We start from the raw sequence: 27,470 nt of genomic DNA, 5'->3' as shown, positions 1-27,470 counted from the left end.
TACTTTGTTCTGTTAATACTTGGAACCACTTAAATCCTACTTTTTATATTTAATAAAATAACTTTTTCCTTATTAATTAACCCAGAGCAAGTAATTAATTCCTGGGGGAGCAAACAGCTATGCATCTCTCTCTATCAGTGTTACAGAGGGTGAATAATTTATGAGTTTACTCCGTACAAGCTTTACACAGTAAAACAGATTTATTTGGGGTTTGGATCCCATTGGGAACTGGGTATTTGGGTGTTGGAGACAGGAGCATTTCTTAAGCTGTTTTCAGTTTAGCCTGAAGTTTTTGGGGGATGTGGTTCAGACCTGGGTCTGTGTTTCTAGCAGGCTAGCGTATCTGGCACAACCAGGCAAGGATCTGAAGTCCCAAGCTGCCAGAGAAAATGGGCTCAGAGGTAGTCTCAGCACATCAGGTGGAAGTCCTAAGGGGGTCACTGTGACCCAACCCATTACAATATTCTTTAAACTGTGTGTACAGTTAACCTTTTATTAAGGAACTGTAAAAACAAATCACCAGGAATGCATTCACGCAATATTATTTACAAAATATGGAAAGTAATTGGTCCTTGCTACAATCAACATTGCTAATAAAACATTGCTTATACTTCATTATAAGTGTATCTATTCCACTGCAGTTGGTGCTTTTCTTTCTCTTGACATTAATCAGGATTTAGTAATATTTATTTTGGTGCTTCATTATCAAACACTATGACCTGTGAGTGTTAAGTTATACAAACGTCTTACCGAAGACACTGTAGCTTTCTCTTTAGACTGTCTTTCATTCATCAACAAATGTTACTACGATTTTTTTAAAGTACCTTGCGTTTATCAAGTGGACTTGTACAAAAGTAAAGAGTACTGTGTTATAGTACCATGTTGTTATGTGACTGTTAAAACAAAATACAGGGTATTTACCTATGGAAAAGAAGCAAACTGGAAACAAACTGAATTAAAGCCCAAAAGGTGCTGAAAAATTAAAAAAAGAAAGGCACTTCAATAAGGAATTTATTTTTAAACCTTTCTTTCAATGTCACTGTGACAACTGAAATTGAAATGTTAGTCACTGAACAGTCTCTGAGTACGTATATTTGAGGAGGAATGGATATAGCAGTCGATTTCAAGAAAGCAGGTTTACAGAGTGTGACCCATCATAATCCTGTAATTTTCCTGCTAGCTAACAAGCAGCAGTTAAAATTTTTCAGAATTGCAGTGCAGTGTTTCTGGGAATAAAATGATGATGAGAGGATAAGAAAAATTATGGCAAAAAATTGTGGTTAGCTTTCATTTGCTTGTTGCATGAAAAATATAGACAGTTATTACAAATCTAATGCAAAATAATAACAATAAAAAATGCTACAGCCTCTGTTATATCAGCTTTCAAGCTCTGATTATTAAAAAAGAATCCGAGGCTTTTTGGCAGTGTTGTTTTGATGCATGAGATCTCATCATCATAACGATGAGAGCTTTAGTCTCTGAAAAGATTACGGACGTTTCTGCATTGGTCAATTGCATTTTATTGCAAAGACATGAAATTAAATGACTCTGATACACACATTAGATGAGAGGATGTGGATATGTTAGACTATACCCATGTTTCAAACGATAGCCCACACGTTCCAGGTACAGAACTCAAAGGACAATATTTTTCTTTAGGAAAAAAGAAAGGAGAATGAAAAGCGTTTAGGATGTTAAAATGGGTCTATGACCTGAGAGGCTCTTTTGATGTTTGGGGTAGTAAGAATATTGGTCTATAGATATGGGCCACATAGCACTGATAGAATATTCTTTGATGACTAGTTAACTAAGATTCTCTCCTTCTGTCTTCTGCTTTTCTTAGTGGCCAGCAATTGTAAAATAGTGATAGCTGAGATTCAGTATATGATAAATATGAATTCCAGAGGTGAGGTAGCTGGATTTCAGGCTGGGTAAATACAGTTGATGCACAGGGTACTGTAGCCCAAGGCTTCTTCTCAGAATGGGTGCATCAGGCCTGATGCTTGAAGGGGTGCAACCAGAGAGACTGGAATGAGGACAGAGGTGCAGCTAGTTCTGGAACAGACTATATGACAGGAAATTAAGTATAGAGCAATCACTGTAAAAGAGTGAAATGTCAGTCATGTCAGCAATTTCTAAAACTCCTACAGTAAGTTGTTTATATTTGATATGAAATGCTTTTGTTTACCATACCAACAATAATTACAAATGTGCATTTACATTCATGGTTTTATGAAGTGTAAACTTTGCCTTAGTCACCCTATTCGGATATGCTTCAATCTATAGAAAAAGGAACAGGAGTACTTGTGGCACCTTACAGACTAACAAATTTATTAGAGCATAAGCTTTCGTGGGCTACAGCCCACTGCATCGGATGCACAGAATGGAACATACAGTAAGAAGATATATATATACACATACAGAGAAGGTGGAAGTTGCCATACAAACTGTAAGAGGCTAATTAGTTAAGATGAGCTATTATCAGCAGGAGAAAAAAACTTTTGTAGTGATAATCAAGATAGCCCATTTAGACAGTTGACAAGAAGGTGTCAGGATACTTAACTTAGGGAAATAGATTCAATAAGTGTAATGACCCAGCCACGCCCAGTCTCTATTCAAACCCAAGTTAATGGTATCTAGTTTGCATATTAATTCAAGCTCAGCAGCTTCTCGTTGGAGTCTGTTTTTGAAGCTTTTCTGTTGCAAAATTGTCACCCTTAAATCTTTTTCTGAGTGGCCGGAGAGGTTGAAGTGTTCTCCTATCGGTTTTTGAATGTTATGATTCCTGATGTCAGATTTGTGTCCATTTATTCTTTTACGTAGAGACTGTCCAGTTTGACCAATGTACATGGCAGAGGGGCATTGCTGGCACATGATGGCATATATCACATTGGTAAATGTGCAGGTGAATGAGCCCCTGATGGTGTGGCTAATGTGATTAGGTCCTATGATGGTATCACTTGAATAAATATGTGGACAGAGTTGGCATCAGGCTTAGGGTGGCAATTTTGCAACAGAAAAGCTTCAAAAACAGACTCCAAAGAGAAACTGCTGAGCTTGAATTAATATGCAAACTAGATTCTATTAATTTAGGTTTGAATAGAGACTGGGAGTGGCTGGGTCATTACACATATTGAATCTATTTCCCTAAGTTAAGTATCCTGACACCTTCTTGTCAACTGTCTAAATGGGCTATCTTGATTATCACTACAAAAGTTTTTTTCTCCTGCTGATAATAGCTCATCTTAACTAATTAGCCTCTTACAGTTTGTATGGCAACTTCCACCTTCTCTGTAGGTATGTGTGTATATATGTGTATATATATATATATAATCTTCTTACTATATGTTCCATTCTATGCATCCGATGAAGTGAGCTGTAGCTCACGAAAGCTTATGCTCTAATAAATTTGTTAGTCTGTAAGGTGCCACAAGTACTCCTGTTCTTTTTGCGGATACGGACTAACACAGCTGCTACTCTGAAATCAGTCTATAGAGAATACCATCCAGCTCTGAAGAAAAAAAAGTCACTAAAGGTAGCAATTGAAAACCCAAGGAGTTCACACTGCCTAGCTCTTTCAGCGACTAACGATTATGCTTAGGAGAAAACAGATATCGGGTAACTGAATTGAACAGAAGAGCTAGGTAATATTTTGTTACCCCCACAGTGGTCTAAAGACAAAAGCTATGTGGTGGTTTAGGTCCAAACAATGAATCTAAAGGAAATGCCAGTTTATAATTCCAAGCAGATCTCCCCCGTGTCTTTTGAGACAGTCCATACAGATTGTTTTAAGCCTTTTCATTTACTCCTGCATAACCACTTTTGCCAAGTTCTATAGCTCCTTGCTAGCATGAAGAATGCATTAGCCACAGATAATTACAATAAGTATTTTTCCTAAGAAACATTTAGAACTCTGACTGAAATATAATAGACTTTCTAAAAACCCATTAAGATCCTTAAACTCTTCCAATCTGCAAAGTGATGATAACTTTGGCTGCTATGCTGTCACCTTACGTTGTCCAATTTAACTAGCTTCACAAACTGGCAAAGACCTTCCTATATCAGTTTTCAGTGATGTACAGTTGTTATACATTAGTTTTCTTGTTCAAAACAAACATTGTTGGATTCATCTCTATGTTCATCCAAAGTACATTTTCCATAAAAGAAAATATTTATCTTTATAAAAAGTACTAGTTGCTTGGCTTTTGAAAGTTTTTCCCCCAACCAGTTCACAAAATCATTCTTATATTGATCAAATTCATCCAGACAATCACCTCTATTCTCTCAGATTTGTTTAGATTATTTAACCTAGCAGGAGAGATTAACAGTGCACAGAAATTAAAGAACTCTCCATTACACAGGAGTAAGAGGTTCAAAGGACTTTAAAGATCACTAAACTAATTGAGCCTGGCTTTCATTTATTTTCATGGACATTTGACATCTGGATTATATAAAGTGGCATTTAGTGGTTCACTACAAATAGAAAAGAGGTTATTACCCTTGTGCATTGTTCATTTATGACCACCATGTCGATACACATTATCTATTCTACTTAACATACTTTTTATCACTAAAAAAAGCATGTCAGAAAAACATTTAAACCTTAAACACTATAGTGATTCAGCATAATATCTTTCAAGGAATCCAGTTGTTTGTTTGTTTCAGGGATGTGACATAATTACAACTCCCACAAAAACCATAATATCATAATTATGATCTCAGGCAGAAGGAATGCAAATAATAATCTTTTAGGAACTATTTAAATGGCACTAATTCTCACTTTGCTAATCTGCAAACCTACACCTCACAAAAATTCTTCAAGAGTCTCTATCAGAAAATGATTTTCTCAGGAACTAAAGAAAAGACAGTCATTCCAGGAAAACTGTGGGTGAAATGAAACAAATCTTAATACTACAATTTTCCTTGCCTTTAAAAAGGAAGATTAAAGAAAAACACAAGTCAAAATTAAAAGGTTTTTCCATTCTCTCAAAAAATCGCACAATCCAGTGGTAACCAAAACTAGAGCCTCAACTCAGTAGATATCTGTCTTTAGGGTATAATCACTTTGTAAAATGGATGAGTTCAGGACAATGATTTTGTCCTTCTTATGTTTGTTTCTATCTAGGGACATTAGAGAAAGAGGTGCTTATTGACGAGTACATGCCTAAGTAGATCATAAATTAGTGGAGACAGAAATCTTGTCTTCTTTTTTATTTATAAAGCAATATGCACTTACATAGTGTCATAAAACAATAATATAAATGAAGTTTTATCCTATGCCCACTGCAACATGATAGTCCTGCAAATAAGGCCTACTATTGGGAACTAGGCAATTTGGATTGTTTTTGGTTCTTCTACAAAATCCCTGTGGTCTTGAGCAAGTCACAAGACCTTTCTGGGCACCAGCTTTTCTAGGGATAACATAATACTACAGACCTACCTTGCTGTGTGGCTAATTCACGAATGTTGGGAGATGCTCAGACACTACAGTGACAAGCACATTAGAAATGCCTACAAATTAAGATAGTATAGGTGGACTAGTCTATTAAGGTGGCCTGACACATTCCATTATAAGACTATGTTTTCAGTTACTTATAACTTTGCCAAACTTTAACCACCTGGGCTGAAATTTTCCATGCTGGGTGTCTGCCTCTTATTTTATTTAATTTATTTTATATATAAAATAAAATTTCAGCTTAGATGGTTCAGTTGTTTCTGAAAACAAGAGTAGGGGAAAATGTGCTCTTTCCCCCATGTTAAAGAATTCTGGAGACCTTTTCCTTGAAAAGCTCTACTGTCCCCATGCTTTGCAATAGACACTGAAATTTGGCAGGAGGGGTGGCCTTTATGCCTGTGATGTGTCTATTGCTGTCCCAGTGAAAATACATTTAAATTTGACTAAGGTGGCAGTGAGGGTGAGAGGAAAAGTGGGAGTGGGAAACAGGGGAGACTGGATGGCTGGGCAAGGAGACTGGCAGTGGCAGCCAGGGAGGCACTGGGAGCAAGTTGATGGTGGGAAGAGGCTGGATAAGAAGCCCAGGGAAGACTAGGACTGACTGGGTAAGGAGATTGTTATAAGAATTCATGGGTGTGCGTGTGTGTGTGTGTGGGGAGTCAACACTGAAATTGCCTAAGGTGCCTTGGGAGGGAGACTAGGTCTGGAATCCGAGTGGGGACAGTCAGCTGAAGTCCTGTAAGAGAGAGAATAATTGATTGGGGAAGGAGCTGAACACCTGCAAAACTAATTCCTTTTCCTCCTTTGCCATGAAGCCTACCTACAAAAAGCTAGACAATGATTTAGGCTGCTGGTATGCTGAGACCACTGCCTATATCATGCTGACCAATATTGTCTCGTTTCCTTGTACTCTGTTGTCTGTCTAAATCCATCAGTTGTCTCCTGTTCAGTACTTAGATTGTAAATGTCTTGGGCTAGGGTCTCTCTGTTCTGTGGTTGTATGGCACCTAGAACATGGGGGTCCTGGTTTATGACTAGGGCTCATAGGTGCTACAGTAATACACCCAACCAATGACAGCAGGATAGTAACTAAATAGACAGAGATGCATTAATATTTTTTTTTTTAAAATATACAGCTATGTCCCATGTTCTTTGCATCAACATTTCCTAACTTTTAAGTGGTTGATTATGCAACCATAATGTTCTTTTCGGGGTTTTGGGGTGTAATTATTTATGATCTGAAGCAATGAGAGACATTCACATGATTTCTGTGACATAGTAAGCCTACTTCCTTTATAGCACTCATGGCAGATCTCCAAGACCCAGGATTTGTATTATGTTTTAGCCTAAAAACTACCTTGTGACTGGCTAGTTGGAACTATTTGGTGCTGCTAACTGAGGCTGTGTAACGAAATTGGCACACAGCTCCATAGAACATCATCAAAAAGACAAAGACAAACATGGCTCTATGATTATTATGCTCACCAGCCAGGGGAGGAAGTAAAACAAGTTAAAAGGTTTTTCTCTTTTTCCAGCCAAAGTCAGGAATCCCTCTCCTTTCCTTGTCTCTTAACTGTTGTCTCTTCTTTTTGGTCCCTGTTCCTGCTCACTGCTTTATTAAACATAACATTTGTCAGAAACTGAATTAGGAAACCTAAACCATTTCCTGCTCAGTTAGAAGCACTTTGTCTTCCTTTAAAAACATTCTGGAGAGTCATGTCTGGCTTTGCAGAGGGAAGCAATGATTTTCCTTTGAAGTCACCTAGGCATCTAGCACATTCTAGTACCCGCTCAAGCCACCAACTGTGTAGTCCAAAGGCATGATAGAATCAAACCCAGAGAGTTTTGGAATTAAACAGGATACTAAACACCCAGGGTGATCATCAGTACAAGTTCTCTGCCACATTAGGAGATTAGTAAGACCCTGAAGGTGCTGCTGACTGCACCACAACAAAAGCACGTTCCCTATCCCCAATAGTGGTAGCCAGGAGAAAGATCAGATCTGGAGAGAAATTACCTGAGTTAAACTCATGGTTGACATGACGGTCGTGGGAGCCTGGGTCATCATTAGAAATGTAATCTGCATAGACCATAAAGTCCCCCAGAATAATCAGCCATGGTGTTTTGATAACTGGCATCTAATGAGCTCAGGTCAGAAGCCTGTGGAGCAACCAGGTGGCCTATACATGATCAGGATTTGCACACTGGTTTTATCCCAGGATTCACATACCAAATGCATGAGGTCAAAGGATGTCATTCTTGGAAGAGATCAAATGCAAAAAGGAAGGGCCAGTCACCATAGGTGCCAACTTTCCCTTTTTCCCGTGGGTGCTCAACCCCCCATATGCCCCCCCTCCACCCCTTCCATGAGGCTCCACCCCTGTCCCACCCCTTCCCCGCCTCCGTTCCAACTCCTTCCCCAAATCCCCGCCCTGGCTCCGGCCACACCTCCTCTGAGCGCACCACGTTCCCGCTCCTTCCATTCCCTCCCGGAATACGCTAATGCTGCCAAACAGCTGTTTGGCGGCGGCTGGGTGGGAAACACTGGGAGGTAGGCGGCGGAGTGGGGACACGGCGGGCTCAGGGGAGGAGGATGACGAGGTGGGGCAGGGGATGAGGGGAGCTTGGCTGCTGGTGGGTGCAGAGCACCCACTAATTTTTCCCCAGGGGTGCTCCAGCCCCGGAGCACCCACGGAGTTGGCGCCTATGCCAGCCACCCTCCCTAGGCGGGTTTTATGCTTATGATCTGAACTATCAATTAGCCAGCTGGAGTTAGTTGTAGCCTCACAAAGCACAGATGAGTCTTCAAATCCTGTCTTGGTGATACAAGCAAAAACTTATGTCTAATCAGATCATGGATGTTGTTAGCATTATTTTTAAATAGTTTTGCATTAATTATATTTACCAGTGACTAAAAAAAACAACCTCATGATGATAAAAAGCTTGTTAATTTTAGAGACCATAAGCTAAGTGAGCATTTTACAGCTCTCTACTGTACTTGTGCTAAATTATGTCATTCTGGAATCACCCAACCTTATTCTCTATTTAGTTACTAAAGCAATGAATTATTATTTTGAGAGAGATAAGGTCACAAAAAGGGCTGCCAGAATGTCAGAGAATCACAGAATCACTCAAGGATTATCTAAAATAAAACAAAAACAAAAACAGTTTCTCTGACAACTGCTCCCAATCAGGTATTAGGATCTGCAGTACAAAACAGTACAGCAGATGTAGCATCTGGTTGGATTAGCCTTTGACATCTATTCTATAGAGTGTGGTCAGATGCTTTCTATTCATGGGCCACCACTTAAAAAGGTACCATGAAATAGATAATTGAATTGTTTTTAAAAAGTAGTATGATAAGGGGGTAAGAGAAAGAAACTGGATAGAATACTTTGAAGGAGATAAATAGCTATTTTTGTTTAATGCAGCAAAACTAATGAGCAAATAATCAACACTCAGGTCTTGTCTACGTAGGGCAAAAGCACAGAGTAGCTGAAGTGCATTAGCTACTCTGCACTAATTCCCCATGTAGACACACCTACAGCACACTAAGGCCTGGTCTACACTAAAAGGTTAGGTCAAAGGAAGCCGCCTTAAGTTGACCTGTTAATATATGTGTCTACACTACCGGGTCCTTTACGCCAACCTAAATCACCTCTAATGTCGACTTCTATAATCCACCTCTGCGAGAGGCGTAGCACTTAATTCGAGTTTCATGGGTCGACTGTGAGGTAGTGCAGATGAAGCGTTGTGTAATTCAACTTATTTGGCCTCCAGGTGGTGTCCCACAATGCTCATCTGTGCTTGTTCTGGGAGTTCATTCTCAACTCTGCTGCACTGTAGCCAGGTACACAGGAATCAGCCCCTCCCCTGCTAAAGTCCCAGGAATTTTTGATTTCCATTTCTTGTTTGATCAGCATTGGGAGCATGACAGCTTGAGCAATGCTGATCATGGAGACTACATGCCCCAAATGCTCTCCAGCCTGGTCTGCACAGGAGGTGGAGGATCTCATCGCTGTGTGGGGAGAAGAGTCTGTGCAGGCAGAGCTCCGATCCAGCAGAAAAAACACTGACATCTATGCAATGATCACTCATGGAATGGGGGAGAAGGGCTACGCGAGGGACACACAGCAGTGCCGTGTGAAAATAAAAGAACTTCGCCAAGCATACCAGAAGGCAAGGGAGGTCAACAGTCGTTCTCATGCTGAACCCCCCACATGCCGGTTCTACAATGAGCTGCATGAGATTCTCGGGGATGACCCTACCAGCACCCCCACAAGCAATGTGGACAGCTCACAGGTGTGAGAGTCTAGGGACAACAAGGAGGACGATATGGTAGATGAGGAAGAGGAGGAGGAGAATGGGAGACTGGTGAGTGGTGGATCCATTCTCCCCAAGAGCCAGGAAATATTTTTAACCCTGGAGCCCTGTGGGTCGCAGGACATCATGGTGGCCGACCATGATGCCAGGGAAGGCACCTCTGGTGAGTATACAGTTACAATCAAAGTCCAGTTAAACTTTAGCAGGCAAACACATTCACTGGTATTGCATATTTACTGTGAAGGAAAAGCTAGGTGCTGTGGTTCTCTGCTTACAAGAGACTGCTCCAGCTATGCAGAGGTTGGCCCCCCAGAAAAGACTGTTTATGTGGACTGGGATAGCCTGGGAATCCTCCATGGCTATCTCTAGGAAACCTTCATAGAGATACTCTGCAATCCTTTGCAGAAGGTTTCTGGGCAGGGCAGTCTTATTTCTTCCACCATGGTAGGACACTTTCCCATGCAACTCCTAAATTAATTCTGCTGGCATTATTGCAGTACACAGCATAGCAGGATAAGGACCAGGTCTATACCCAGACATTTCCTTCCTTTCTGCCTCTGTTACCCTCAGGAGACTGATATCACATAGGGTCACCTAGGGGAAACAGGGGAAGTTCTCATTAAAAGTACTCTTACAAAAAAAAAACAAAGGGCATGTAAACCTACCCCACTCCCCCAATCCCGGGTCACCAAACCATGCAGCCACTAATGTGCCTTTACTGTGCTCAGCATGGGTTGGCAAGTAGTTTAAAGTGGCTGATAGGGAACTGGGACCTCACATGAGAGATTCCACAATTTGGGAGTGAAAACGTTCGCCCCAGCCCTGTTCATAAACAACTTCCCATGGTGCTATGGGGAAGGGACACAGTTTGATTAGCTACTTCTGCTCCTGACATGAGCCTGCCATAAACTTCATTAAAAGTAGGTCCCCCATGACCCAGGGGGGCCTACACACCAGGGCTGAAGCAGCAAAATGGCACAGTGAACGGTTACAGATTCTGATTATGTAATGGCTTGCACCTAGTGTAATAAGGGTGGTGGGTTTTGTTGTTGTTGGTTTTTTTTTTAATACAAACAGCTTTGCTATGGAAACATTTTATTCATATACAATGGCTCCTTTATTTTTTCCCATGACTGACGGCTGGAAATGTGTCCTTTGGCATGTCATCAACACCTGAAAGCAGACTTTCGCTGATTAGGAGGAGGAGAAAGAGAACGCGGGAGGACATTTTCGCTGAGATAATGAACGCCTCTGGGACAGCTGACACAGAACTGAGAGCATGGAGGATTTCATTGTCCGAGAAGTTAGACATGGACATGGAGAGCAGGAAAGCTTCCAATGAGCAAGAGCATGCGGGGCAGGATGAGATGCTTTGGAATGAGGGACCAAGCAGACATGTTGAGGAGTCTGGTTGAATTGCAGGAACAGAAGCAGGAGGGTACAGTCCTTCTGCAGACCCTGGTGGACAGCCAGCCAGCATGGCCTGACACAGAATCACCCTCCCACAAGCATTCCCTGAGGCATGGGAGAAAAGTCAATTATCCCTTTTCCTTAACTCAGGGGTAGGGTACAAAGAACAGACCTTTGATGGCCTGGAATGCGGTATTATGTTACACAGCTGAAAATGTTTCTCCCATTCCAACTTTACAACCCCTTTCCCACAAGGTTACCTTTTTTTTCTGTTCTCCCTTTTTACTTATGTTTGTTAAATACAGAAAATGGATTTGAGAAATAAATGTTCTTTATGGAGTAGAAGCAGTGGGCTTGGGCGGAGGGTTGCCTTTACAGGGACAGTGATACAATCCAGGTGAAGGTTTGGGAAAGCACAATGGAGACAAGCAGCTCACATTACTGTGACTCATTACTGAAATGGCTTCTCAAAGCCTCGCAGATAGGCAGCGCCCCTTGCTGTGCTCTTCTTATTGCCCTGGTGTCTGGCTGCTCAGAAATGGTTGCCATGCGATCTGTCTCACATGCTCACCCATGCAGAAAAATTTTCCCCTTTTTTACAGATATTATGGAGCACACAGCAAGCAGCTAGAACCATAGGGATGTTCTCTTCACTAAGGTCCAACCTTGTTAGTAAATTTCTCCAGCACCCTTTTAAATGACAAAAGGCATGTTCAACCACCATTTTGCACTTGCTGAGCCTATAGTTGAACCATTCCTTACTGCTGTCCAGATGGCCTGTGTATGGCTTCATGAGCCATGAGAGCAAGGGGTAGGCTGGGTCCCCCAGGATAACTATAGGCATCTCAACGTCATCAATGTTCGTGGTCTGGAAAGAGAGTCCTGGTTTACAGTTTTTTGAACAGACCCGAGTTCCTAAAGATGTGTGCATCATGAACCTTTCCCGACCATCCTAGATTGACGTTGGTGAAATGCCCCGTGATCCACCAGCACTTGCAACACCATTGAAAAGTATCCCTTTCAGTTTAAGTACTCTTTGGCAAGGTGGTCTGGTGCGAAGATGGGGATATGCGTGCCATCTATTGCCCCACCGCAATTAGGAAACCCCATCACGACAAAACCATCCACCATGTCCTGCACATTTCCCAGACTCGCTACCCTTCGTAGCAGAAGTCAATTAATGGCCCTGCACACTTGGAGCACAGCAGCTCCCATGGTTGATTTACCTACTCCAAATTAATTTCCCACTGACTGGTAACTGTCTGGCATTCCAAGCTTCCAAATAGCGATTGCCACTCACTTCTCCACTGTCAGAGCAGCTCTCGTTTTCGTGTTGCTGAACTGCAGGGCAGGAGAAAGCTCTGCATAAAGTTCCTGGAAGGTGGCCTTCTGCATTTGAAAGTTCTGCAGTCGCTGCTAGTCATCCCATACCTGCAAAATGATGCAGTCTCACCAGTCAGTGCTTGTTTCATGGGACAGAAATGACGCTCAAGCAGCTCAGAGTGCAGCTGCTCTGTGACTGCCAGCAGAAACTGTGAATTGTTTTTTTCAATGGCTTGCAGCAGGGCTGCTTGCAGGACATCACTATGTTCCACGCAGCAGACCCTACTTCGGCTCTGGAAATACTGCAGGAGAAGGCGTAAGGTGTTTGAGATGCTCACAGCAAGAGTGCACAACTGAGCAGGCTCCATGCTTCTGGGGTTATGGAATACACGTGGGAGTTTTAAGGCACATAAACTACTGGGTTGTTTGCCGTTGAGCACAGTGCATCATGGGATGCCGATGCAATGTTCCCATTCTCCCCTGTGACAATGTTTTGGTCCCATGAGGCATTGCACAAACTTCCCAAAACACACTGCAGCAAGTTGCCCTTTGTGAGGATGCACTCCATCGAGAGTGCTAGTGAGGATGCACACCATTGAGACAATGAGCATTGTGTGGTCATGCATAATCGACTTAATTAATTGAGAGGATCGAGGTCAAATTAGATAAAGTCGACTTAATTTTGTAGTGTAGACAAGCCCTAAGAGTGCCTCAGTGTGCACTAGCTTAATGCACTTTGGAAGTGTATTAAGCTAAGCCACCTTTTAGTGCACAGTAAGTGTGTCCACAGTTGAAGTTAGTGTGGAGCTAGTGTGCTGTAAATTCACATCCTGGATCTGTGTGCACTAACTTCCCCAAGCAGGCAAGCCTTCAGTTAAGCCAACCACCTGCAGCAGCTTTAACCTCAGATCACTGCACCGTGGAAATTAATATTATCCTGAGTCCTTTACAAACAGATGCCAGATAAAAAGGAAAGATGCCAGCAGCAAATGAACAATCTGAAGGTAGTTTGCAAAAAACTTTTATAACTATTTCTGAAGTAACATTTAAAATTCTTTCAGAGAAATGCTGGCTGTTTCCTGCCCTCCCGCTTCACATATACATGCATCCCTGCAAATACACCACCATATTCTGCTCTGACTTACACCAATGTAAATGCTCTATAGTCATAACAACTACTTCAGATTTTCTCCAGCATAACTAGGAGCAGAATTAGGCTCACGTTCCCGGAACAGGTGAGAAGTTAGGAGAGGCCAGTTAGTGAAATAGTTGTGCTAAAGCAGGGGCGGGCAAACTTTTTGGCCTGAGGGCTGCATTGGGTTTCGAAAATTGTATGGAGGGCCGGTTAGGGGAGGGGGGCGTGGCCCAGTTCCCACCCCCTATCTGCCCCCCTCCACTTCTTGCCCCCTGACAGCCCCCCCCAGACTCCTGCCCCATCCAACCCCCCTGTTCCCTGACGGCCCCCCCTGGGACCCCTGCCCCTTCTCCCTGTCCCCTGACTGCCCCTGCCCCTGACTGCCCCCTGCCGCCCCATCCAACTCCCCGCATCCTTCCTGACTGCCCCCCCGGGACCCCTGCTCCCATTCAACCCCCCTGTTCCCCACCCTCTGACTGCCCCGACCCCTATCCACCCCCCCATCACCCCTCCGAACTCCCCTGCCCTCTATCCAACCCGCCCTGCTCCCTGCCCCAGGAGCTCATAGCCCTGCCGCACCGCCCAGAGCATTGCACCAACGGTGCAGTGAGCTGAGGCTGTGGGGAAGGGGGAACAGTGGGAGAGGGGCCCAGGGCGAGCGTCCCGGGCCAGGGGCTGGGCCGGATGTGGCCCGCGGGCCATAGTTTGACCACCTCTGTGCTAAAGGTTACTAAATACTATTCATTGAAATATTCACACTGTTATAAAGTGGGGGAAAAACACCACACAACAGCCACACAGACCGTCATATTCTCTTGTTGTCAAAATTTGATTTTGTGACACCACCACAAAAGTCGATGTGCAACCATATGACAAGTGTTGTCATACTTCTTGTAATTTTGGTTTCAGGCACCTGATTATACTTTCATTGAAAAGTGAATTCAGTGTCCTGAGTTTAAAATACTCTTCTTTGTATAAGGCTGGCACTGTATTCTCCATCTCTTCTGTGGAAAGAATGAAAAATGTATCTGGAAGCCATACCGACATCTGTACGATAGCCAAGAACTCAGTTCCAAACTCTCACAGATACTCACAAGTACGTATGAGCACTGCTGCTGCTGCAGGAAACACTGCTGAAATTCCAGAGACCCTCACAATTGCCTGCAAGTTAGATGTCTTGCTTGGTCTTACAAATGAATTCATTTGCAGAGCAGACACTGATTGAAATTGTATTCAGCGAACGGAAGCTTAAACTGGAATTCTTTTCATGTTGTGCTGAAAGTCAATTTGCATAATTTATTTACATATTCTTAGCAACAATTTGCACTTTAAATAATACTAACTAGTAAATTAATTATATCATTTTAGAATCAAGTGAAATGTAAACATACAGTTTACAGAATAAAGTGAATATCTGAACAGCATGAGAAATAATATATGAATGCCAACTTTAATTAATAAATGTTTATCCCTTGTCCTATACTTAGACTTAGGAACAAGTCATACTTTTACGAACCAGAGTGTTAAGATGAGCAGCAAGCAGGGGTGAAAGTAATTTAAAGGAGTTACCGGTACTCCGGAGTCCTGAACAGGGGGCGTGGCCTCAACTGGAAGAGGCAGGGCCTTTAAATATCCGGGCCCTTTAAATTAAGATTTAAAGGCCCCGGGGCTCCGGCTGTGGCTGCCAGCTGGGAACCCCTGGGCTCAGGGGCAATTTAAAGGCTACCGCAGTGGAGCTCCATGCCCTTTAAATCAGTGCCAGAGCCCTGCCGCCACTACCCCAGGGCTCCAGCAACGGGGCTCGGCGGTGCTTTAAAGGGCCCGTGGCTCCCCGCAACGGCTGGAGCCCCTGGCCCTTTAAATCACCGCTGGGGCCCTGCTGTCGCTACCCCGAGGCTCCGGCAGCGGGTCTTGGGAGGCAATTTAAAGGGCCCAGGGCTCTGGCCACTGCAGGGAGCCCCGGGCCCTTTAAATCGCCAGCCTGGGGAAGCCGGTCCAGTCCAGCACGGCGTACTGGCTCTTACCGGTATGCCTTACCGGACCGGACCGGCTTACTTTCACCTCTGGCAGCAAGTTACAACAGTACAGCAATGGTCTACACTGAAGGCGATTTAGAGACTCAACAAAGCACAATCTCCAAAACTCTATACTATATGAATTCTAAATTGGGAAGATAACATTAATCTAAAGATTACTCTACAAATTACATTCTGCTTCAGACTTCTTCCCTTACATTGGAGAATCGGTGTGACCGGTGAAGCCAAATAACTACACAAAATGAAGTAGGTAGATAGGCTGGAACCCTTATGGTGCAAGATTCACTCAACCAAAACCAACAAATAGCTCATGGCCTACACAGAAACAACCATAAAGCTAAAAAGTATTCCTCTTGGACGCAACTGCATCAGCCAAATGACAGAATGGTGATGCTAAAGCAGTTAATCAACCCAGAATATCTACACTTTTTTCCTGATCCAAGTGTGACCTCACACAGTGATCCCCTCAAACTTACTTCACAGACAAAAATCACTAAAATTATAGTGTACTTATCTCTTTCTTTGCTAAACACAGAGAACTAGGAACTTCTCCCAGACCATTTGACTTGATGGAATTTTGATTGTCTCATCCTTCATGACGCTCCAAGATGGCTGCATTCCACAGGAACATTGCAGCTTAGAGAAAGCCTATGTTTGACGGTGTCCATGCCCAAATGTACAACATCTTTCAAAAAAGTTGTTTATTGGTATTGTGCATGAGATGTTACCACCACCATATAACCACTGAACATTTAAATGAACACACTTCTAGTCATGGTGGAGCGAAGAATGGAAAGAATAATATAATTTGTGTTACAGATTTTAACATATCTTTTTTATTTTTTACAGTACTAGAGTAGAACATGAGTCTTAGAAATATGATGGCTAAAGAGAAGTTTATGAATGCTCGTTATATTATTAACGTAAGTAGAAATCTCAGACTGCCAGAGAAATTTTACTCACTATTATCCGCTGACTGGCCTAAATAAATGGAAACCTAAACCACATTGTTCCGGCTGGCTCCATCCTTTGACCAAGCCTCACTGTGTACCTCATTAAGTTACAGTATTATTTTAAAAATGGCACCATTCAGAAAGAATGATTGAAGAATAAATCCATTAAATTATGAGGGTTAGTCCCATTACATAGGGAGAGCATATTTTTAAAATGGTATTTGGCATTTGTCATAAATATAAAGAGAAGGGTAAACACCTCTAAATCCCTCCTGGCCAGAGGAAAAAACCCTTTCACCTGTAAAGGGTTAAGAAGCTAAGATAACCTCGCTGGCACCTGACCAAAATGACCAATGAGGAAACAAGATACTTTCAAAGCTGGGGTGGGGGGGGGGAAACAAAGGGTCCTTTCTGTCTGTGTGATGCTTTTTCCGGGACCAGAGCAGGAACGCAGGTCGGAACTCCTGTAAAGAATTAGTAAGCAATCTAGTTAGATATGCGTTAGATTCTGTTTTGTTTAAATGGCTGATAAAATAAGTTGTGCTGAATGGAATGTATATTCCTGTTTTTGTGTCTTTTTGTAACTTAAGGTTTTGCCTAGAGGGATTCTCTATGTTTTGAATCTGATTACCCTGTAAGGTATTTACCATCCTGATTTTACAGAGATTTTTCTTTTACTTTTTCTTTAATTAAAGAAAAGAACCTGATTGCTTTTTCATTGTTCTTAAGATTCAAGGGTTTGGGTCTGTGTTCACCTATGCAAATTGGTGAGGATTTTTATCAAGCCTTCCCCAGGAAAGGGAGTGTAGTGCTTGGGGGGATACTTTTTTTTGGGGGGGGGGTGTGAGACGTTTCCAAGTGGGCACTTCCCCTGCTATTTTTGTTAGACGCTTTGGTGGTGGCAGCATAAAGGTTCAATGACAAAAGGTAAAAGTTTGTACCTTGGGGAAGTTTTTAACCTAAGCTGATAAGAATAAGCTTAGGGGGTCTTTCATGCGGGTCCCCACATCTGTACCCTAGAGTTCAGAGTGGAGAAGGAACCTTGACATGCATAGGGAGAGCAATCCTCTATTCTGTGGTTTAAGTAGTACATTTTCTTTACCCTTTATCAGCCTGATCCAAAATTGACTGAAGTCAGTGGAAAGACTCTCCATTACTTCACCGGCTTTTGAACAGGCTATTTGCCCTTCAGTCTATTTACTATAATTAGAAGCATTATCAACACTATCTTCTGTCACTTATAAAAACTTATCTATGCCCACCCCATCGTACATCTTAAATAGTATTTAAATGAATACAATGCTGTATCTACTGTAACTAAAGAAGTTAAATTAAGACTACGGAGATCAAACACAGAATGAGAGATTATTATTTTTTGCGTACCTTTATAACTGAAAAAACAAACAAACGTGTCACTTAGGATAAGTCAGCTTCAGTGAAAAATAGGATTTTGATGAAATAATTGCATATGGGTTTGTTTAAAATAATTTTATTTTTGCTTTAGTGAGGAAGGCTTTAGAGCAGATTTCTTCATTATTAAACCTGTCTTTCTTGAAGAAGCTTAATTTTATCTTCTAACTACCTGCATTTGCTCAGCTGTTTTAGGCATTTTCTGTGTTGAATTTGTAGCTTTTTGCATAGAAAGCACATCCCATTTCCTCTTTATTATTTAGGTATATATATTTTTAAATTAAAGTAATAATGGCAAATTAAGTTTTGTATTGATTCTTGCTAGTTCTCTTTCAGAATTAAATGCCAGTCTAAAAATCTGGTAATACAGCACAGAATATAATTGCTTCCTTATAACACCATAATGCACAGAACCAAATAGAAAGAATGCCAGTGAAAACAATGAATGGTAGCCATCTACTTTACCTTATATTACACTGACTGCTTCATATAATTTCATTTCAACATAAAATAGAGAATTCTATTGTCTTCTCTGCTGCCATTTCTCTTGATATTTGAAATATATTTAATTATACAAGGTCACATCTGAATAGGTAAGGCTCTCTGGAGAGAATGAAATTGAACTTTTTCATATCAGATCACTTCTCTCTCCAGAAATGAATTCTTTATTACCCTAAAATTACATGATATTACCCTGAAATGACATGATATGTCTTATTTCTCATCTAGCACATTCCTGGAATTAGACTGGAGTATAAAAGAAAACTAATGGTTCTGAGAATTGGCTGCTCCAAAGGGTACACTCTTTCATTACTTACTCTTAATAATTGGCAGTCCACAGCAGGAAAAGCTGTAAGGAATAAGCCAGAGATGGGAGTTATGGCCTTTTCTTTATGATGTAGCATAAAAAATTACAGCAAATTATAACAGCTGTTACGGATGTGTTAAATCTGCCAAAGTTCTGTTTGTGCTAAAAGTTTCCATTATAAATTGTAAATTAAGAGAATTCTCCAATTGTTCACATACCGAAAAGCTTAGAAACACTGTTTGCAGAGAGATGTCACAATTAAAACAAATCATTATGGTGCAGAGAAATGGCACTAAAGAGCAATGAAGGCTTTTTTCCAAAATTTCCTTTAGACAGTAAACTTTTGCTCACTGCAACTGAATAGACGAAGTAAAATCCAAAGCATCAAGGATTTATGGCTGTAAATATTAGCAATTTGATGCATTTTCATCAGGAAGCCCTCATTTTCTTGTCTAATTATGCAAAGTGAGTGCATCTGTGTATGTCTGATTAAAATAAATGGCTATTCCCTTTTTTGCCATTGGAATTCATTGTTAGATAGTATTTATTATAATTTTATCAGGAAACAATTATATTGGTTCTGTATTACCAGATTTTTAGATTGGCACTTAATTGTATTAACTCTGAAAGAGAACTAGTAAGAATCAATACAGAATCTATTTATTATTACTGCTTCAGGTTCCCAAACTTATCTGTTGAGTCTTCCAGATTATGTGGAGAGGGTTTTTGTTTGTTTGTTTGTTTGTTTGTTTGTGGTTTTTTTCTTGTTTGTTTGGGGTTTTTTTTGCATAGAAAGAAAAGACGTTTCAAAACAGGAAATACCCCAAAACAGCTGCATATACACACCCCGCCCCCCAGGTGTATGTAGGCTTGTACATGCCCGCATGCACATCTATAGTGGAATCTCATTATAAGATTGATTTTGGAACCCCAACTTTAGTCATCTATCGAAATGGTTACTGCATCTATATCCATAAAACAACCTCCCAAATCAGTACATAAGTAAAATCTCCACCAAGCAAAGACACTCAAATTCTAATACGCATTTTTATGCCCTGAAAGGTCAAATGGTTTACAACTGTCTCTGTTTGACAGTCTCATCTTTTGTAAATTCGTTGAATGAAATGTTGGCCCCCCGAAATCAATAGGAATTTTACTATTGACTTCAGTAGGGCCAGGATTTCATTTCATCCCTGCAGGTAGGTTGCACATTAGAAAATACTTTTGTATCTTCTGTTGTACCTCTGATAGCATGAAAGAAAATTAAAGTATCATTTCCAGTTCTAACCTCACCACACAATGCCTCATGAAGTAATATGAAAGAAGACAAACAACAGAACCAACAGGCAGTATCTATCAATATTTCCAATTCATCACTAAAACCAAGATGCTAACATTTACAAATTGAGTTTTATAATTATAAATAAATGGAACCTGCAAGAATTAATTGGGGAGATTTTTAGGGATACTCGAAGAAGTGGGTCCTGAGCAATGTTCCCTCTAATTTTTGACAGGCCGTGTGCGCAAAAAATTTCTTCTGTGCAAATTTTTGAAGCAGAGTTCAAATTTGTGCATCATGAGGCAAATGCGCCCAAGAGGGTAAAATGCTTATGCATTTAAAATTTTTAATTTGCAATTTGTGTCAATTTATATGGGTTTTCAGATTGACACATCATAAGTAAAAAAAGAAAAAAGAGAGTTTGTGTTTTAAATTTAAAATTTTCCTAAAAAATATCAATAAATGATTATCAGCCAAGAATAAGATATGTAATTTCAAGTGAATTTTAATTTCCCTATTGGTCGAAATGTCAAAGACCGCTAAACTAACCTTACTGTTTTTCCCTGCGATCTTTTTCATTTGCCCATTCAATATAAACTCTGTCCAGATCTATCAGTCCTCCAGCCAGCTGGTAACTCTTAATACACATCAGCATGTCCAAATGATCTACTTGTAAACGATTCCGTAGTTTGTTTTTTAGAGAGTTCATTAAGCTAAAGCCACACTCACAGTCTGCAGTTGATGTTTGGAATGTTCCTCCAATATCCATCACCTTTGCAAGATCCTGAAACTGTTCGTTCTGGTGAGCAAATGTCACCATATCCAGGAAACTTAAAACCAATTGGCTTTTGATTCTTTCGGCTACTGCAAACTTGAAGTCATTGTACTAACTGACTATAACAATCTCTTCAGCAAGAAAGTCTTTGTATTTTGAACATAGGAATTTGACCTGATGAATTCCAAAACTGAAGTCACACTTAACTATTGCTGCACAATCAAAAGCGGACCACTCCTGGACCAAAACCTCCCCCCCACTGCCCAATGCCCTCCACACCCTCACAGCCGAGCATGCCACCACAGACCTCCCAGACACTCACTCCATCACGCCCTGCCCCCTTCCCTGGCCGCACTCACCAGCCCTGCTGGGAGGTTTCTGGCTCCTACGGTCAGAGCAGCGAGGGGCGGGGGGAGGGGTGAGCGTCTCCAGACTCTCCACGTGCTGCACCTGCCACAAATGCGAGCTCCGTGGCTCCCATTGGCTGGGAAAAGCACCAATGGGAGCTGCTGGAGCCGCGGAGCGGGGCTTGCAGGCGCCAGCAGCGCACAGAGACCCTAAGAGCCAGCAGGTCCCTCTGGCTCCTACAGTCGGGTCGGGTTGGGGGGGGGAGGAGAGAGAGGGCGGAGGGCTCTCTGCCCGCTGCCAGCACTTGCTAGCCCCGCACCCGCAGTTCTGATTGGGCAGGAGGGAGCCGGAGCAGCACACTGAGACCCCCTCCGCCTCTGTGCCTAGGGGCTGCCCACACTGCAGGCTCCTGAGGGGAGATTTGAGAAGGTAATGACATCACTGATCTATTTAGGAAAGATGTTCCATGTGTAAGAGGCAGCAAGGAAGAAGTCATGGAGGCATTGGCATTTGTATGAGAAGCAGATAAGTGGGCAAATAGTGCTAGTACCATTTTGTAAATGTAAATACTCACCATTTTGTAAACTGTAAATACTAACTACAGAAGCACATGTTTGAAGATCAGCACGGAGGTGAAGAAGAAGGCGTTTGAAGAAGGCACGGAGGCATTTGTATGAGAAGCAGATAAGTGGGTAAATGGTGCTAGTACCATTTTGTAAACATGAAGAGCTGCAAAAACTGTAAATACGAACTACAGAAGCACATATTTGAAGATCGTTTGTGCACACACTACTGTGGTTAACTTGCTAGGTGACACTACAGCTGGTCACAAAATCAAGATTTTTCTCTATGGAAAATTGTGAGTTTCCAACAGTAGTTTTCATCCACAAGCAGATAGGACAAGCAGAAATCTATAGCCAGCAGAGTTAAGAATACTTAGAAGGGCTTTGTGAATATATTAGACACAAAAAGAATTCTAACAAAGATATTGGTCCAATATTACATGGAAACAGTAGAATTGTCAATAATAATGCCAAAAAGGCAGAAGTGTTCAATACATATTTCTGTTCTGTATTTGAGACAAGCCAGGTGATGTAATCATATCATGGATGAAGATGAAATACTTTCTATTCCAACAGTAACTCAGGAGGATATTAAACAGCAGCTACTAAAATTAGATATTTTAAAATCAGCAGGTCAGGATAACTTGTGTCTAAGAGTTTTAAGGAAGCAGGCCCAAGACCTCTCTGGATCATTAATGTTGATTTTCAATAAGTCTTGGAACACTGGAGAAGTTCCAGAGGACTGGAAGAAAGCTAATGTTGTGCCAATATATTAAAAGGTTAAACGGGTGACCCACGTAATTATAGGCCTGTCAGCCTGACATCGATCCCAGGCAAAATAATGGAGCAGATTATATGGAACTCAATTAAAAAAGAATTAAAGGATGGTAATATAATTAATACCAGTCAATTTGGGTTTATGAAAAATAGATCTTATCAAACTAACTTGATAACTTCTTTGATGAGATTACAAGTTTCACTGATAAAGGTAATAGCATTGATGTAATATACTTACACTTCTGTATGGCATTTCACTTGGTACCAAACATTTTGATCAAGAAACTAGAACGATACAAAATAAACACAGCACACATTAAATGGTTTAAAGGCTGGCTAACTGATAGATCTCAAAATGTCATTGTAAACGGAAAATCATCACTCAGCGGATGTGTTCCTGGGGTCCTGAGGGATCAGTTGTTTGGCCTACAATCCCTAAAATTTTTATCAGTGACCTGGAAGAGAATATAAAATCAATAAAGTTTACAGATGACACAGTTTGGGGGACATGTTAGATAATAGAGAACAGATCACTGATACAGAGCAAACAAGATTGTTTGGTAAGCTGGGCATGAGCAAACCCTGTGTGTTTTAATATAGCTAAATGCCAAGTAATATAACTAGGAACATATTTACAGGATTGGGGACCTTATTCTGGGAAGAATCTGAAAAAAGATTTGGGGTACCATGGTGGATAATCAGTTGAGCTTGTGATCCCAGTGCGAAGCCTTGGCCAAAAAGGCTAATGTGATCACTGGATGTATAAAAAGGGGAATCTCGAGTAGGAATAGGAGGTTATATTACCTCCGTAATTGGCACTGGTGCAACAGCTACTGGAACACTGTGTCTAGTTTTGGTGTCCACCCTTCAAGAAGGATATTTAACAGCTGGAGAAGCTTCAGAGAAGAGCTACAAGAAGGATTGGATTAAAGGATTGGAAGGATGATTAAAGGATTGGAAAACATGTCTTATAGACTGAGGTCCTTTAGCCTTTCACTATCAGCTTATCAAAGGGAAGGTTAAGGAGCAATTTTATCAGCGTCAATAAGCATGGGGAACAAATATTTGATAATAGAGAGCTCCTCAACCTAACAGAGAAAGGTATAACAAGATCCAAAGGCTGGAAGTTGAAGCTAGGATATCTATAATCATGGGGAGAGTTTTGAGAGACATGGAGTGGGGACGGGAGGGGCACTGTCCACTCCTCCCCCCAAACTGCAGTGCCATAACCAGAGCACGGCAGCCCCAGGGGTGACTCCAAACCCGACACCTGCTCCTTTCCCCCTACCCACGGCCCTGCCCTCTGTGCAGGTCAGAGACCAGAAACCTGAGCCAGGCAGCACGGGGCGTCTGCTGCTCTGGCTGGTGCTGTGGAGCAGGCAGCCTCGGTGTTCTCCCAGCTCCTCCTCCTGATGCTGGTGCCCAGGGCTGTGGATACTTCTCAGCTCCTTATCTCCTTTGACTACTTGCACAGCTGGTAAGAGCCACTCAGGTGGGGAGACCCAGCTCCAGGGCTGGCAGACCCCTCGGGGAGCAATGACCTCAGTGGGAGCCTCTCCCGACACACAGTCCCTAGCTACCCTCTGCCTGCACCCTGATCAGTTTTCAAACTTTTTGAGCTGACTTCCCCCCCCCCCACACCCCTTGAGTTATAATTGTTGGTTGTGCCCCTCCCCCTCAACCCAGACAGGCTAGGTGGGCTGCTGAGGCAAATCAGGAGTGGAGGTGGCACTCCCTCCCCAGACCCCACCATGCAGAGCTGGCCTGAGCCCCACTGGGTCCTGCCCCCCCGACATATAGAAGTCAAACTATGCCTATATGTCTATAATGCAATCACAGGGTGTGACTGCAGCTTGAGTAGACATACCTGAGCGAACTTTAATCTAGCTAGCTCAGGTTCTGGAGCAGTAAAGTGGTGGCATGCAAGCACCAGTGTGAACTGTACAAAAGCACCAAGAACCTAGGGTTACGACTTACGGCGCTCACCCACATTAAATGTGGGCTGCTGCAGCTTCCCTGTTCCAGGTCCTGAGTTAGCTCAGGTATGACTGACCTGTCATTACATCCTGTTATTCTAAATAAAGTATAATTGCTTTTTTTAAACAGTGAAGGTAATTAACGATTAGAACAACTTGATAAGGGTTGCAGTGGGTTTGCTATCATTGGAAATTTTAAAATCAAGATTCCTAAAAGAATTGCTCTAGCTCAAACAGGAATCAATTCAGTTAGTCCTATGGCCCATGTTATGCAAGACATCAGATCAGATGATCCCTTTGGCATTATCCATGAATTTTGAAATAAAATTTCTCACTTTGTTTCAATTAGAAGTGACATTTTCAAATGAAAATATGCTGAAAAAGCAGTTCAAATACGAAAAGTTTTTTCCTCCTAGAGTTTCACATACACTCAAACATTTTCCTCCTTCTTCTGCAGGAAGAGGAGGAGGGGCTGGAAATAAAAGACAGGAGGAAAAAATTTCCAAATTCAAAAAATGAAAGGAGATTCCCTCCACATCCCCCCAAAACGGAAACAAAATGACATGTTCAATCAAAATGAAAAAAAAAAAGTTTTATCTTGATGTGTCAGTTCAAAAAGTCACAGGGCTGGAAGGAACCTTGAGAAGTCATATAGTCCTGTGCTTGAGAAGGACCAAGTAAACCTAGAACATCCATGACAGGTGTTTGTCTGAAATCACCTGTTCTTTAAGTCTCTATGACAGGCATTCCACAACCTCCTTGGAAGCTTGTTCCAGTGCTTACCTATCCTTATAGTTAGCAATTTTTTCCTAATATCTAACCTAAATCTCCCTTGCTGCAGATTAAGCCCATTACTTCTTCTCCTACCAAAAGAGGACATAAAGGACAACTGATCACTGTCCTCTTTGTAACCGTCCTTAAAATATTTGAAATTTATCAGGTACCCCCTCAGTCATCTTATCCAAAGAATAAAAATGCTCAGCTTTTTTAAAAGCTTTCCTTGCAGGTCAGGTTTTCTAAACCATCTATCATTTTTGTTGTTGTCCTCTGGACTCTCTCCAATTTGTCCATATCTTTCTTAAAGTGTGGTGCCCCGAACTTGTCACAGGCCTAATCAGTGTTGAGTAGAACAGGACAGTTGCCTCCTTTTCTTACATACAACACTCCTGTCAATACTTTCCAGAAAGATATTAGCCTTTTCAGCAACTGCATCACATTGATGACTCATTCAATTTGTGCTGAAGTAGATCTTGAGGTAATAGAGGGATAGCTTCCAGATCCACTTCAGCAGTCTACTGCCTAGCCAGCTATTCCCCATTTTGTAGTTGCCCTTTTCATTTTTCCTTCCTAACTATAGTACTTTGCTCTTCTCTTTACTGAATTTCATCTTTTTGATTTCAGCCAATTCTCCAATTTGGCAAGGTCATTTTGAATTCTAATCCTATCCTCCAAAGTCTAACCAACCCCTCCTACCTTGGTGTCATCTGCAGATTTTATAAGCACACTCTCCATTCCATTATCCAAGACATTAATAAAAATATTGACTGGTACCTGAACCAAGACAGGCCCCTGCAGAACACCGCTAGATACAGCCTTTCAGTTTGACAGCAAACTATTGATCATTACTGAATGAATTCTTTTCATTTTGAATTTTCCAGTCAGAGAATCAGACTGGTTCAATGCAATTGACATTTTCCTACTGAAAAAGTCAATGTTAATGAAATCTCCTTTTCTACAGGGAATATTTTTCATTCAAAAATTTCAAACAGCTCCAGCTGAAACCTTTCCATCTTTTTATTACACTAGAGACCATCCTGCTTCCTTTGGATAATGAGGACCAAATTCTGCTCTCATTTACATCCATACAAAACCAAAATAAATTCATTAAAGAATGAGGCAAGGATTATTATTTGCATGTTAGTAGCACCTAAAGACACTAATAATTAGGATCCCATCATGCTAGAAACTTTAGGTAGCAGGCTCCTGAGGCAAGAACAGTGTAATCCTATATGTCTCTGCTGTGCCTTGGACATTTGAGGCACAACTGTAAACAAATTATAAAAATAATCCCTGAATCTGTATGAGTTTGTAAGCCAATGAGAGTGTCCGAGTAGTCAAAGCATTTGGAGTTTCCTAGTGCTGAGGAAATGCTGTACATTTTTTATATTAACAAATTTCTTGACAATACAAGGTATCATCTTATATATGTAGAAAGGGCATCAATTATACAAGATGAGAATACAGCAAAATTGAGTTAGTAAAAATTATGAGTTATAGTAAATGTATGCTGTAAAAGTTAGATCAGTTATTTGCCTTTAATTAGTTCACCCCAATTTCTCCTCTCTTCTATTTTTAATTTCTCTGCTAACACCTTCTGTGCTTTCGCTATACAGTAGGTTTTCTTTATCCAACTTTGAGCCCCCTCAGGCAATTGAATTCAATTTCAAATCTCAATTAAGCCTAGTTCATGATATTTTTGACATGTTATTCTATTTCAGCAGATCCAGAGCAAAGACAAAAATGAACAAATAAAGCCAACACAACTGCCACTGCTTCGTAGAAATAAAAAGGGAGAAGACTTCTGAGGAATAGTTTGCCAATGATTTCTACTGTGGCAAAAGAGGGAGAGGGTAAAGGGTGAAATACATAACATTCTGAAAAGTGCAATGTATATTCTAAGCTTTCCTGGAGCTTTGAAAGAGAAACTTCTTTGGATTAGTCTAATCCACCTAATTACAAACAGGAACAAGGTTCAAATTCTTCTCTTTAATAAAGCAAGGGTAAAACTGGAATAATCCCGGAGATGTCTGTGGAGTTACTACAGATTCACACTTAAGAACAAGAGCAGAATTGGTCCTGAAATCACTAAAATTTACAAAAGGGTTTCTTAAACTTAGTG

The 27,470-nt window shown here is 41.4% G+C and overlaps 1 protein-coding gene across 7 annotated transcripts in view; it reads right to left on the bottom strand.

The window, feature by feature from the left end:
• GALNTL6 (polypeptide N-acetylgalactosaminyltransferase like 6) overlaps window positions 1-27,470 on the bottom strand; it is a 927,841-nt gene that overhangs the window by 295,677 nt on the left and 604,694 nt on the right. The gene's annotated exons all lie outside the window — the stretch shown is intronic.

The sequence above is a fragment of the Natator depressus genome, chromosome 4, assembly GCF_965152275.1.
Source record: "Natator depressus isolate rNatDep1 chromosome 4, rNatDep2.hap1, whole genome shotgun sequence".
NCBI lineage: Eukaryota > Metazoa > Chordata > Testudines > Cheloniidae > Natator > Natator depressus.
This window is presented reverse-complemented; position numbering and strand designations above follow the sequence as displayed.